This window comes from Cricetulus griseus, chromosome 5 (assembly GCF_003668045.3).
Source record: "Cricetulus griseus strain 17A/GY chromosome 5, alternate assembly CriGri-PICRH-1.0, whole genome shotgun sequence".
NCBI classification, from domain to species: Eukaryota; Metazoa; Chordata; class Mammalia; order Rodentia; family Cricetidae; genus Cricetulus; species Cricetulus griseus.
In genome coordinates, this window is record NC_048598.1 from 47,705,421 (window position 1) to 47,720,948 (window position 15,528).

The following is a 15,528-nucleotide window of genomic DNA, read 5'->3' on the forward strand; positions in this document are numbered from 1 at the left end:
GCTCTCCTCTATTCATCCCCTGACTCAATCTTCCTGATCCCTAATGTTCTCCTCTCCCCTCCTCTTTGATCTATATTCCTCCACCCTCCCACCCACCCACTCCTGGGCCAGTGGACACAATTTGTTCAGGAGCCACCATTAGCTATTTATTTCATGAAAAATGCTTTACTTTGACAGAGCAGTGGTTGATCAGCACTTTGTGTCTTAATATATCAATAGAGTACATGAGATTGGACATTCCTCAACAGAAATGGGAAGGGATACTCTTTGGATTTTTGAGGTTTTGTTTCAGGACAAATAGTTGTGTGCCTGTTTCATTTAGAATGCTGTTGTTACTTTTTATAATTATACACCAATTAGCTATGTTGTCTTTATCATTCTGCCAAATTTCTTATTTTAAAAGTGGAAAAGCAATTTGTAGGTCCTGTCTCTATTGCTGTTTCTGTAGGAAAGGGTTTTGAATTTATAGGGTTGTAATATGAGCTTTGTCTTTGAAGTTTCATTGTGTGAAAGATGCCTCATGAGTGAGTGTCACTCTTCTCCTCCTTCTTGTACTAAAGGCACACCACCCATTCAGACTTTTTTATGTAGGGAGCACAATGCTTCATTTTGTTCATCCCATTCCTTATCAGTTCTTCCAGGCTGACATTAGGCAAAGCTCATTAAGTAGGATTCCATTTCATAAAACAGTGTTAAGAATTTAAGGAAAGTCATTACATAAACATTGCTGGCCAAGTTTACTAACTTCCATAGGCTCTGTTTCCACAGTTCTCAATTATCTAGGATGCCTGTAAGTCTAATAAATTTTTAAAGGATTTAGAAATATTTACTGAATACCCTTAGGTGAGTTCCTCAAATATGACTTATTAATTTAACACTAATTCATACTGTGTGTAATAATTCAAATATGTTTTAGACTTTTTACTTTTTTGAGAAAATATATCATTTCTTCCTTCTATTTCCTGCCTCCAAATCCTCCTGTCTATTGTTCCCTGCTATCTGTCAAGTTCATGGCCCGTTTTTGCATTACTTGTTATTATACACCCCCTCTGTCTCTGTGTCTGTCTGTCCATCCATCCATCCATCCATCCATCCATCCATCCATCCATCTCTCCAGCCCTCCTCCTCTCCCCTCTCTCCTCTCCTAAGTACAACCTGCTGCTTGGTCCGTATAATGTTACTTGTATATTTTCAGGACTGATTGTTTGGTATTAGATAACCAATTGTTATGCTCATGTCTTGAAGAAAACTATTTCTCCCACTCTCAAGCATTCCTTAATTGCCTGCAGTTCTCTGTGTACTTTCCCTGTCTACTTTGACATGAATATTGTTGTTGTTCCTGTTCAGCTCACATGTAGGCAGTCATTTGGTGAGGGTTATGGTTGTAGCATTTGATATCACTAGGAGTCACAATTTCAGACAAACTCCCATTCTTATGACTCCTACAACCTTTCTGCCTCCTCTTCCACAATGTTTCCTGGCCCTTAATTGCTGGAGTTGTTGCTGGAGATATAGTTATTGGGACTGGGCAGGACAACCGTGCATTTTGATTGGTTGTAGTTTTATCTAATGATCTCTATTATTAAGATGTTTCCTTGATGGGGGTGTGAGGACTTATAAAGACAAGTATTTGATGTGTAGTTAGGAATTATACTGGTTTAGAACATTAATAGTTAAATGTTCTTCTCCAAGATCCATGACCGCATTAGCCCTGGGGTGTTGTTTAGGTTTTCAGTACCAGTCATGATTTTATTTCTGGTGAGCAGCTCTGTGGTGAGACTATATTTTGTCTTTTTAAGGATGCCATCATTTGAGAAAATAAGTATTATTAAATAGGTTATGTAGGGAGAAACCCTGATTAGAGGTCCCTCTAATCAGGGCATGGTCAGAGTTACATAACAAGGGTTTAAGAAGGAGGTAGGCGCACATGCGGCTTTTTTTTTTTTTTTTTCCTGCCTGAGCTGACTGGGAAGCATTTCTGGGTCTGTCCTGCATAGGTGCAAACCTGGTAACTGGCTCCCTTGTGTGAATACTTTTCCCCAATAAACTGCTGGTTATCAACCTGTTTCTGACTCCACTTTGAAATCATCAATAGAGTTATTTACAGTCTGGAACAAATTTGTCATTTATGTGATGTTCTTTAAATTCATGCTTAGTTTACCTTTTAACATTTTATTTAAATTTAATGACATTTTTGAATTTTAATGTTCCTAAAATATTTACTAATTGTAATATGGAAATACAAACTAAAACTACATTGAGATTGTATCCTTCCTCAGAATGCTTATTATCCAAGAAAGAAACAAGTGATCATACAGGTGTGGAAAATGAACCTGCTGTTTATGTTCATAGAGATAATAGTGTTGCTTTGGAAATCAATGAGGATTTCCCTCAAACATTTCAAAATATGATCTTTATCCAGCCATGAAAAAAGAAATCATGCTTTTAAATAACACATGTTTTTTAGCCACACAAATCTTATTGTGAGTAGGCTGGGATCTTGTGGATTGTTCAAGAATGTGTTGCATTTCTCTTTTACAGCCTCAAAAGGAAACTGCCCCCATGCAACACCTGAGTCTTGTTTTTTTTTTTTTTTTTTTTTTTTTTTTTTTTTTTTTTTTTTTTGAGACAAGGTTTCTCTGTGGCTTTGGAGGCTGTCCTGGAACTAGCTCTTGTAGACCAGGCTGGTCTCAAACTCACAAAGATCCGCCTGCCTCTGCCTCTCAAGTGCTGGGATTAAAGGCTTGCACCACCAACGCCCAGCTTAACACCTGAGTCTTGGACTGCTAAGATTTACCACAGAGCCACGAAGACAACAGATTTCTAAAGCCATGCCTAGCTAACTAGAAGAGTGGAAGAAGGACTTGGCCATTTCAGGTCTCAGGTACTCTGTGTTTACACAAGGCATGTGTAGCTAACACACATGGGCTTGTTAACCGGTATATTCTTTTGTCATCTCTTGGCTTTCCTCCATATATTCTGAGCTATCCTGGCTTTCTGTGATGTTCTCTTTGATATTCCCATACTACAGTATTAGCTGTCTGTGTCCTAATATGTAGCTGCTGTTTGTCCAAGGTTCAGTTAGAGTCATAGGGGAGAAGAATGAGCAGAAAACTGGAAACTCAACTGTCACTTTTTTTTTTTCCTGTGGTGAGTTGGGTGGTCCATTCCATTTGCTTTCTTTTTCAGGGTTTCCACGCAGTTTTTTGCCTGTTTTCATTTGTAATTTATCCAAATTTTGGGTTGTAATCAGTAAGAGATATGAGTCCTACAGGGCTTGTACTCCCATGTGCAGAAGCAATTTTCTCACATGGTATATTTTGGGGAAAGTACCTATCCCCTTTCCACAGTGAGATATTGTGAGAGTTTCCAGTTGAACCATGAAACCCAGTGTCTGTAACACTCTGTGTTGTGTATTTGATTAGACTTGCTATGGTGTATGTTGTCATACTATATTCAGCACTGACCCAAATCCACATGGCAATTATTTGGCACTGATCAAGTTAGTGTGCCTCATAGCTGCCCAGCTGCTTGGCAGAATGTAAGGTGAAGAAGTCAACTTTTGTGTTTTCCTGTTTGGATTACTCATATTTACTATTTTTAATTTGTGCAGCTGCTTTTCTTCTGGAGATTGGACAAACACATCTGTCTAAGAAAGCTGCAAGATTTAAAAGAAAAGGTTTCTGTTAAAGTAAACCTTTATAAACAGACTTAATACCACATGTCTGTCAGGAATTCTTTTCATATTTATTATCCCTTTGATTAAAAACTGTTTCATTCAAATTAGCATTCCATTTAATAACTTGTTAGCAGAGAACAGGACTGAAGAATTAGCTATTAAAATGACATGTGATCTGTAAACAGTGACTCTATGGTCAAAGAGGAAAAAATGTTTATTTTCCATAAAATACATTTTCTGGTTTACTTGCTGATGATGGTGATCTGGGTCCCTATCTATAGACCCTGTTGCTATAAACTCTGTGAGCCAGCAAAATATTTTAAAACACACAGCAGTCATGGTTAGCATTAATTGAATTATTCATGTTCATTTCCAGGCTGAAGTAGGGGGAAAATGATGACTTCAATAAATACAGGAAATGGTTCTATTTGAGTCAGTCTCTAAAGATCATGCTGGGAGTCTTGTAATGGTTTTCTCACCAAGTCTCTCTTATTTATACTTTTATATTCCCTGTGCTGGGTAAGAGAGCTTAGAATTGATTGTAGCTTAACATTATAAAACCATGCATTTCTCATTGGGAGAACTTTCATCTTCAATCCCTAAAAAGGGATTCATCATGTGCATGATCTAAAACTGATTTTCCCATGAACAAAGATTTATAAGTTCTTACCCAAAAAAATGCCTGAAATGCTTTGGTGAAATTAAGATATTAACTTTTTTCTGTGAAGCAATATATTTTCACTAAAGACTTTATCATATCAACAGCTTAATAATCCCAAAGTCATATCTATGGTGATTGGGATACTTTTAAAATTTGAAATATTCTTATTTCCTAACAGATACTCATTTATGCTATAATACTTCAACCATGTAAAAAAAGAAAAATTTTAGCAGCTATGTTTCCTTTCATAGAAAAGTAACTGTGTCCTTTTTCTCCTCTGCCAGTTTACTAGGCATGGCTTTAGAAATATGTTGTCATAGTGGCTCTGTGGCAAAGCTTGGAAGACCCAGACCCAGGTGTTTCATGGGGCAATTTCCTTTTAAAGCTGTAAGGGAGAAAAGCCACACATTCTTTCTCAACACCCATTGATTTGTTGGCTATGAGGGTCAATTTTTGCCAAGTAGTTCCATCACCCTCAACCCTGCAGTCACTTTCAGGCATTCACCCTATGTGTATGTATCCAAATTCACAGTCTCTTTCATAAGAAACTGTTTATCGTGGCTGTAGTCCTATATCATGGATATCTGTTTAACTTGATCAACTCTGTAAAGAGATTCTACTGTAAATAAAGTCACACTTAAAATTTGTGGGGATTAGCACTTTTGTCTTTCAAGAAATGTGACTCTACCTGTAAAATTAATTAGATTTTAAAATAGTACTCTAAATAAAAATCATGACCTAGACATTTACACCTTAATAATTTTCATGCTCTTGTATTATTATGTAATTTCTAAGACTATAGTAATCACTCTTTGTTATTCTAGTTTTTAAGAAAAAAGAAATGACTTCTCAGAAATTAATAAAGCAAATTATTTAGTATCATAAGGGTTAGTTAGAGTATGACAATGATTTATTTATTTTCCCTTTCATTCAGATAACAAATAGAAAACAGAAAACAGACTGTGGTTGGATTAATTAAGAATTCAATGTCCTCTTGGCAAAATAGATATTTTGAATGGTTGAGATTATTCAATAACACAATCTCTTTAAATTGAAGTAATTAAAAGGAATCAATGAAATGGCTGCTGTGAAAACAGTAAAACACATGGCCAGAAAGCTGGATTTTTGCTGTGGTTTGAGCCAACTGTTATCCTTATTCTCACTTGGAAATGTCTTGTGGTAAAGAATGACTTGAAGGTCTGTTGCTCAGTACAGCATGGCTTATCAGGATCTTCACAGGAAAAGATGGAACATTTTATAGTGCTGAGAAGGTCATCCTTGTTCATATGTGACTTCTATCTTTAGATCTTTTAGAAACCACCACAATGTTTTCTTTGGTTCCATCACTAACTTATATCCCCATCATTAGTGTGCAAGACTTTGCTCTTATTAACATTTTGAACAGGGTATTTTACAATAACAACTTATTTTAACCATATGAATAATTCTACTTTTAAACTTCTGCTTTCCTTGTGTGTATTTTATTCATGCTACAAATTTTCCCTAGTAAGTGATATGCCCTTTTCAAAATTGTTACAGATAGAGGTACGGCTTATATTTTATCATTTTAACTTTTGTGCTATTTTTAAAGTGACTTGCATACCATCAATGTGATAGAATATTCTCATTCGAATATATTATTTTTGTAGTGAGTTTACTTTTTATCTAGTCACATTATTACTTATTTGTGTTTCTGCTTCAGGAAGTATCTTTTGCATTTCCTGGATGGCAGATTCCAATAGCTGGCTCAGCAAAGTGCTTTCCTGATTCTCTCTTTCCTTCCAGAGTGAAAATAAAAGATATGTTGCTATTATATTTAAATGTGTTATTATTGTGTTAGCATATAAGGTAATGATTTTTGTTATGGAGTTTTCACCCATATATATTACTATATTCATCCTTATTCACCCTCTTTCTACCTCCCTCCTGCATTTCCCTGAACCCCCTTTTTGTCTTCTTCCCCTTGAATCATTCTCCCTTCCACTTTCTTGTTAATGTATTTTATTACTCTTTCCCAGACCTTCTACCTCACTTAAAAGTCTTTTCCTACCCTCTCAAGATCACCTTTCTATTTTCATGAAACATGTGCACTTACATCTAGATTGTACATGTGAGAGACTTACATTGTCTTTGTAAATCTGACTCATGGCACTTCAGATAATCGACTCCGGTTCTGTCCATTTGTTCACAGATGTCCTGATTGTAGTTTTATTTTTGTCTGAATAAAATTTGCTTCCTGTATTTTCCTTGTTCATCTGTCGATGGACTTCCTGACTTGTTCTATTTCTTAGCTGTTTTGAGGAGAACATCGGTAGACCAGTATGCCCAGCCCTGTTTAGACAGATCATGTGATACATAGGTAGTTTTCTGAGGAATCTTGTGACTTCCTTTTAGCTGCACCACTTTACATTCCCATCAGAGTATATGAGGTGTCTTCTTCCCCTTGTCCTCACAAGATTCCTTCTGTGATCTCTTCTTGTTTGGGCTGCCTTTCAACATTTGGCGTATTTCCTTCCATTCTCTTGTCTGAAATACACATTCTAAGAAATTGACCTATAGAGGATCTTCTCCTCTATGTCTGTTTTTTATTTACTCTTTTTGTTTTCAAAAAACTATTTTCTATGACTTTTGAGAATTTAATTATTATATAATTAATAAATATGTTTTTATTATAATGTATTTGCTTGGTTTTTATGTTATCTATTATATGTTTTATATCTGATATTACATGTGATATATAACATAGAAAGCACATGATACATAAAGATGTATTGTTTCTCACTCACCTGTCAGGTTTTTCATCACTTACTCTAGGTCTGACATGATTCTCATTTTGTCCATTTTATAGCCCAATTATTCTGTTCTGGAACTATAGATCGATTTCTTTGCATAGATTGTCTTTACGGAACTTCTAATTTTCTGTGCAGTATTTTTTCTCATTTTAAAGTGTTTTTTATTTAAATTAGAAACAAGATTTTTCTACATGTCAATCCCAGTTCACTTTCCCTCCCCTCCTCCCTTGCCCCCATTAACACCCTCCCTATCCCATACCCTTTCTGCTCACCAGGGAGGGTGAGGCCTTCGATGGGGGGGGTCTTCAGAGTCTCTCAGACCCTTTGGGATAGGGCCTACACCCTCCCCTGTTTGTCTAGGCTGACAGAGTATCCCTCTATGTGGAATGGGCTCCCAAAGTCCATTCCTATGCTAGGAATAGGTACTGATCTACTACCAGAGGCCCCATAGATTTCTGAGGCCTCCTCTCTGACACCACATTCATGGGGTCTGGATCAGCCCTATGTTGGTTTCCCAGTGATCAGTCTGGGGACCAAGAGCTCCCCCTTGTTCAGTCAGCTGTTTCTGTGGGTTTCACCAGCCTGGTCTTGACCCCTTTGCTCATCACTCCTCCCTTTCGGCAATTGGGTTCAGTTCCAGGTTTAGCTGTGTCTGTCTGCTTCTACTTCCATCAGTTGCTGGATGAAGGCTCTAGGATGGCATGTAAGTTAGTCATCAGTTTCATTATCAGGGGAGGGCATTTAAGGTAGCCTCTCCACTATTGCTTAGATTTTCAGGTGGTTCCTTCCTTGTAGATCTCTGGACATTTCCTATGTGCCTCATTTCTCTTTAAACATATAATGGCTCCCTCTATTATGATATCTTTTATCTTGCTCTTCTCTATTCTTCCCCAGAGTCAACCTTCCTGCTCCCTCATGTCTTCCTCACCCCTCCTCTTCTCCCCTTTTCATTCTCCTAGCTCTGTCTTCCCTAGAGCCTAGGGCTGTGTGGACCATCCTAGATTTCCTTCTTTCCATGTCATTAGGTTAAACTTGGAACTTCCACACATGAAAACAATTCAAGGGCCAGAAACAAAATGTCACCTAGGCCAATGATGGACAGGCCTTATGCTTTTGTTTATAAAGTTCATAATGTATATGTAAATACATACAAGTCTGTTAAAAAACAAAGGCCTAAAATATTCTATATCAGGAAACAATAGTAAGACAGCTAGAATAGCTATTGATAACACTAACTGTTTCTGAAGAAACTTTTAAGAAAAAGTATTAGTCAATAGAAAAGGAAAAGTACATGTATTGTGATACATGGCTATGAACTTAATAGCAAAACTTGAACATCCAGATAATTCAGTTATAAAAATTTTATACTCTAATAATCTGGAGGGACTAATAAATTGTTCATAACTTAGGGTTTTTAAATGTCATATTTGTCTATTAGGAATGCATTCTCTTTTCAAATTTCAGTTTGCATTTAAAGATGGAGACTATATTTGGCCTTAAATTAAGTCCATATTAATTTTAGATTATTTAAATGCTGTGGGTTACTTTTTGTATTACAAAATACTAGAATTCAAAAGTAATATAATATTTTAAAGAGTCTATGCAAATTTAAATGAACACATATTTAAGCAATAAATCAATGATAAAATCTCTTGATTTTATGAAGTGTTTTAAAATGAATGACAAAAAATACATGAACAACACTATCAAAACATCCTGGATATAAGAAAAACGTAGTTCAATGAAAAAGAATGCAAATGATACACTTAACATGTCTATAAAGGGTGACATAAAGTTCTATATTAAGAAATCAAGAAAACAATAGCAAAGTGAACTCAAATAGGTGGGAGGAAGGAAACAATAAAGGTAAAGGAAGAAATCAATGAGGCAAAAACAGATGGATTTAGTGAAGCCAAAAATGGTTTAGCTGAAAAAGAACCAACAAAATTTACACATCACTCAGAAAAACTGACCAAATAATAAAGGGAGAGGACACAAATCAATAATATCATAAATAAAAAACCAAGGTTATCACAACAGGGAGAATGCCTCTAATATCCTTATAAAAATAGTTTAGACTTCAAGGGTAGTGTATTTTTAGGTATATTGAGCTTTTGTTTATCATTCAGTTTGTCATAGTGTTGGCTATAGTATTTAGGTTTTAATCTAGTTTATTTTTTAAAAATTTTATTTGCCTAGCAAGGCAACCAAGTAGTCCCTGTGGTATTCCAAAGGTTTTTCATCAACTGTCATTATGCAGGCATATTAAATACATTTGAAGACTCACTTATTTTAGAACTCTCAACTGTTTACTTTAAAAAATGTGCTTGTTTGTTGCTAAAATTTATATCCATGTAATTTCATTTTAACCTCAATATTAAGGGTACTTATTTTGGAGAGATAACAACACTAAAATATAATATAAGCCATTAGAATGTCTCATGTCCTCCTGGTAGCTACCACGTCCCATTGGTAAAGCTAAGCTTCATCCAAAGCCCTAACATATCCAGTTTCCTCCTCTTTTCTAACTATGCAGAACTGTGATTAACTTTGGGGAGATAACTATGATTTTATGTGTTTTTTGTGGCAGTACAGAATACCTTTCCATAGCTAGGCTGTGCTTGAACCTGTAGCAATCTTCCTTCAGCCTTCCTTCATATTTTGCATAGTCTTTGATTCATTTTAATCATTTGAAATTAAAATATTAATGAAAAACTTTAATTCTGGAAGCCTATGGAAAAATAGATCAATAGAATAACTTTAATTTGTGCATGTCTAAAAACCAATGTATAGAGACATGTAGTACTCTGGCTTCTGACTTCAAAATCAAGGAATTATGGCCTTAAGCTTGGTATTGTCTTTATTATCTAGCAAAATACAGCGCCTCTTTGTCTACTTGTATCACCTACATAAAAAGCATGCTAAACATTCCCAGGGGTAGAAGACCCAACAAAACAAGCCTCAGCTAATTATATTTTGTATTTTTCGTTTTAGATTAATTTCTTTTAGCTGAGCCACAAATGAGTGGATAAATGATTCACATAACTGTCTAATTATGATTGCTCTACTCTTAGGGAAGAGAAGACCACACGTTGTCAACATGTCCCACATGTACTCATACATGCTGAAGTACACAACACTCGATTGTTGGAGGGTATTAGCCCAACCATGGAAGGCTGAGTTGGGTCTGAGGAAGAGTAAATGCGCCTCAGTCTCCCAGGATCTGCATGGGGCCAGGGACAATCAGACACAGCAGGGTGTCAAGTCAAGAAAGAACACATTTAATGCCACATAGAAAGCATCTTTTAAAGCAAAAATCTGCAGAGTTATGAGGAAGTAGGGAAACAGCCAGCCAATGGTTTTAAAGATCAACCTATCATATGACTCGGTGCCCTATGCTTAATCTATCGATCATGAGCTGTCCACACAATGATCTCATCTGGTTTGATCTCGGTAGCCAATTACCTTTTCTTATAAACAACTCAGGACTGGCCCATCTTACTTCCCCTTGGTACCATCTTTGTAGCTCATATATCCTAGAGATTGTAACTGAAAAGCATGTGTCATTTAAACTTGCTTAAATGTGTAAGTTTGAGTTCTTCATGATAAAAATGATAACGGAAACAACTATTCAAATCCAGGCCAGTCTCTTTCTTTACCACCACTGTTTTATTTTCATCTACATTTAAACCAGGATTGTTGAAGGTAGTATAATTTTCTCATGATGTTCATTAAAAGTAGCATTTCTCATTTGTACAATTTTTTTTCTTAAACTACATAAAAATATTTTCAGGGGAGTTAAGTTTAATTGAACAAACTTTATGCTTACATTAAAATATGTCTGTGGTGGTTATTGTGACTAAAGTTAAGAACAGAGGTTCTGGGAATTATTAAAAACATAAGTAGTTAAGAGGCTTCATAGGAAATTTGTTTTCTGATCTTTTGAGCTGTGTGATACATTCAATACAGAAATAGATGGTAACAATGTTTCAGGAAAAAGTCATTTAATATTTTGTGTAAGTTATTTTGGTAAATGTTTTGACAAATACAATCCTTCAAATTTTGGAGGTTGTGCTAGTGATACTGTTCTTATCTCATAGACCTGTAACCCATGACTATGTCTGTAGTATTCATATTCTGTATTCCTAATGATTTCAAGAACTTTTAGTCTATACATGTGGTATCATTATCAAATATATTAAAGATCTTACTAAAACTGTAGATTTCTTATTTGCATATAAGGCATGAAGAATCAGGAAGTATTTAACAAAGAATTAAGTGATTTAATATTGAGATTTGTCATTAGGTAGGAGGATTCTACGTGAGGTAGGGAATAAAAGACAAGAAGGCAAACTTGTTGGGAAATTCACAGCAAAAGCAATTTTTATTTGAGCATGGCTGCACAAGAGAATCTTTTGGGGAGCTGTTAAAACATGTTTGAGTCTTGGCTGTACCCCAGACCCATTAAACTTGGGCCCTGCCCATTAATACTTTTAAAATGTTCCCAAGACAATATTAATGAGAAGCTAGGTTGTTCAGTAGCGTAAAACTCTGCTTTTCAAAGGAAATCTGTTTTCAATTGTGACTCATACTTAAACTAAGTGAGCTCTTGTGACCTCTTTTATGTCACAGTCAGGACTTCAATGTCTTTATAAAACACTGTATAAATGTTTCTACAATTCATGACATTATTTATATATATATACATATATATCACAATAGTATTAGTATTCATATACATTTTCTTCTCTTTTTATTATAAGTTTATTCTGCTTTATTCTATTCTCTCTCCCTCCTCTCTCTCTCTCTCTCTCTCTCTCTCTCTCTCTCTCTCTCTCTCTCTGTGTGTGTGTGTGTGTGTGTGTGTGTGTGTGTGTGTGATGTATCTGTTTGTGCACATACATAAGTGCTGGTGACCATGGAGTCCAGAATGTGGCATTAGATCTACTGGAGCCAGAGTTAGAGGCAGTTGTGAGCTTCCTCACAGGTGCTGGATATAGAACCTAGATCAAGGTCTTCTGCAAATAGAAGTGTACATTTTAACTACCTAGCTGTTGATCCAGTTCCTGATTAACTGTTTTTTACTTTATAAGAAAATATTTTCATAAATTCATGTTACATGATGAATATTTACCCTAAAATGCCTCTTTTTTTAAATGCATAAGAGAGTATATTTTATAAAGTGATGATACAGTCTACAGGCAAAATTGATCTAAGATTATTTATGTGACCTCAGCTTAATCACCACAGAAAGAGCCTAATTCTCTCAAATAAATTTATATATGGTTGTCTAGAAAATGCATTTACATAGGACTTGAAATGAGCCACTGTACTTGATTTCATTTTCTTGAAGAGTTCCTTTCTCTCTAAAATCTGCTTGGTCCTTTGTGCTTTGCTCTCAAAGTACTGTTTCTCCATGAAGATGGAGAAAGGTGGACAAAAGTGAAGGCAGGGTAAGGTTGCCAAATGTTCCTTAGAAATTTTATGGATTTTGAAAATGATATAATTTAACTTATATTTAATACTTATATTTTTAAGTGAGTTAAGTTTCTAGCCAAAGCTCAAAGAAAGTAATAAACACAGAATACTTTACCAGAAATCATCTGGCAGACATTTTGTTCATTCCACTTCTAAAAATATGCTAGACTTCCTAATGTAGCAATAATATAAACGGATAGTATAATTTTATTGAAATATTGGTGAAATTGCTTAGAATTTATAGATTGCTCCCAGTAATATAATCTTTTCTATAATGTTCTGTCAACTCAAGTGGATGGGAATGCTATCTGTATTCACTTGGCTTCTTCAGGGGCATTTCTTTGGTGTTGTAAAACCCACATATGATGGGGAATGTTGTTCTGTGTATATGCTTATCTTATTGGTTGATAAATAAAACACTGTTGGCCAATGAGGCAGCAAGATAGATGGGACTGGAATATGAGGAGGATTCTGGGAAGTGTAGGCAGAGAGGAATCATCCCAGGAAGTGATGTAGCTTGGCAGAAACTATCACTAGCTAAATGTAGAGGTCTGGAGGTCTGTACAGACAGGCAAGACATGAGGTAGCTAGCTGTGCTGTAACTGTATATAAGCATGGACAAAGAGGAAATCATGTTCTTCTCTTCTCTGCAGAGATGCTGAACCATCGAGATGTAGGAAGCCAGAGGACTAAGAGGTTCCTGGACTCTTTCTCCAGTAAGATAAGAGCACGTGGAGATATTTAGATTTAAAGAAATTGGTTAATGATTAAGAGTTAGAAACTGTAGCTCATGGCCAACAGTTTCATAATTAATATAGCATCTGTGTGCTTCCTTGGGGCAGAGAAGGGCAGCAGGTCCTCGCTGGGGCAAGAAAACTCATATTATGCACATAGGTGTCTCACCACCTTAGATATCTTATTCCTATTTCTTTCTTTTGTGGGGGTGGGACATTTTAAGATAGGCTTATTTCCTGATATTTGGCTGAGCATGTTTTTTATTAGTATGTAGAAAAACTACTGGTTTTTTTATGCAGTTATGTTACATCCCACAACTTTAGTCCACTTATAAGATCAAAGTTTTTTTTTTTCTGGAAGAGTCATTGGTGTCTTTTATCACACCTACAACAGGATAATTAGATAATTAGAGCTCTTTCTCTCCTTTGTTTATCTTTTATTTCTTTGTGTTGCATTACTACTTTAAGACTTTAAGCAATACTGAATAAGAACATGTTGATAGTATCTTATTCTAGATTTTTCAAAAAATATTCTATTCCCACTACAATATTGTCTATAATTTTGTTTCTTTTTAAATTTTCTGTTCCCCTCTTTTGTTTTTCTCACTTTGTGGCCTTTTCTGGTCTGGATCTCACTATGTATACCAGGTTGTCCTCAGACTCATAGAGATATTCCTGCCTCTACTTCTCAAATGGAAGGATTAAAGAAATGCACTACCATGCCCAGCCCTACTTTTGTTATATAAAACTTGAGCATTGAGGTGACAGTCATTTTTAAAGCTTCCTCTTTTAAAGAAAATTAATAAGATTTTAGAAAATTCTTACAAGTGCATGGGAAGTAACTCAGGAGGGTTGTTTTAAACTTGAGGTCCACCTGGGCTATGTAGTTAGTGGCATGAAATTTTGGGCCATGGAATGAAGCCTATTTTAAGAAGCAATAATATCTGATTATTTTTTCTAATGCTCCTTATGGTCTTAATTGCCAGGGCAAATTTTCAGTATATCATACCTAGAGTATTCCTAACTGACTTTTGTTTTTTTTGTTTTCTTTTATTCTAAGAGAAAGAACTGATGTTAGTTGATCTATGAAAGCCTTATTTACTGATGCATCATCAGTCCTTGGTAATGATTATAAAACTTTTTTGACATAATATATGATGTACTACTGTCTCTTTAATCAACACTTTTGTAGTTTGAAATAAAATCGCCCCCAAAGGAAGTAGAACTATTAGGGAGTGTGGCCTTGTTAGAGTAAATGAAGTCTTGTTGGAGTCCTCCATGGTCTTTTCTTTAGTTTTGCCAGATTACTTCCAAGTTTGGTTTCCTCATTGGCTTCCCTTCATGATCAGGTCTTATAAACTAACCAAGACCTTTCCTCCTCAATTTGCTTCTGATCATATTGTTTATCACATCAATGGAAAGCACATTAGGACAATTCCATATTTTATATAATTTCAATAGCCCAATTCCCTAGCCCCTCACAAATTCTAAAGGTACCCTAGTGATAACTAGACCAAGAGGAGAGGGACATCACTCATCAACTCTTAGACCTTAATTCTTTCAAAAGGTTAAAGCAATTCTGGTTGTATATCTCATATGTCCCATTAGAGCCCTGGGAGGAGGATATGATTATTGCTTTTAAACTTATAAGGCCCTAAAGAGAAAGTCCAGCTATTGTGATAATAATGTATATTTTAAGTGATAAATTTGTGGCTATTCAGGAACAACAATAAAAATATCCTTTCTGAGCTATGGTTTTAGGAAGATTTTGAATCAGGATCCTCCCATGCCCAGACTCACACACTCTTTCTTTCTGTCTTTTTCCCTGCTTTCTTCATTTCTATCTCCTCTATTCTCCTTAAATCTCCCCATCTTTTTCTGATATGAAAATATTATATATCACCATGATATACAATCATTATCTATTATATTGTATGTATATTATATATGTAATTAATATATAATATATTATATATTGTTAGAAAATTCCATTCTCTTCCTAATGATTAATTACTCTCTCCTCAACAGGTAAAATGTTCATCTATGAATTAGTCTCCTTCATTTCTGTTTGTTTGGTTTACTTTGTCTTTTCTTATATTAATTATTCATACATTAATGTCAGTCCTATTATCTAACAAAGAAAACTCCACCATCTTGTAGTTCCTCAAGTTTTTCATTAATAGT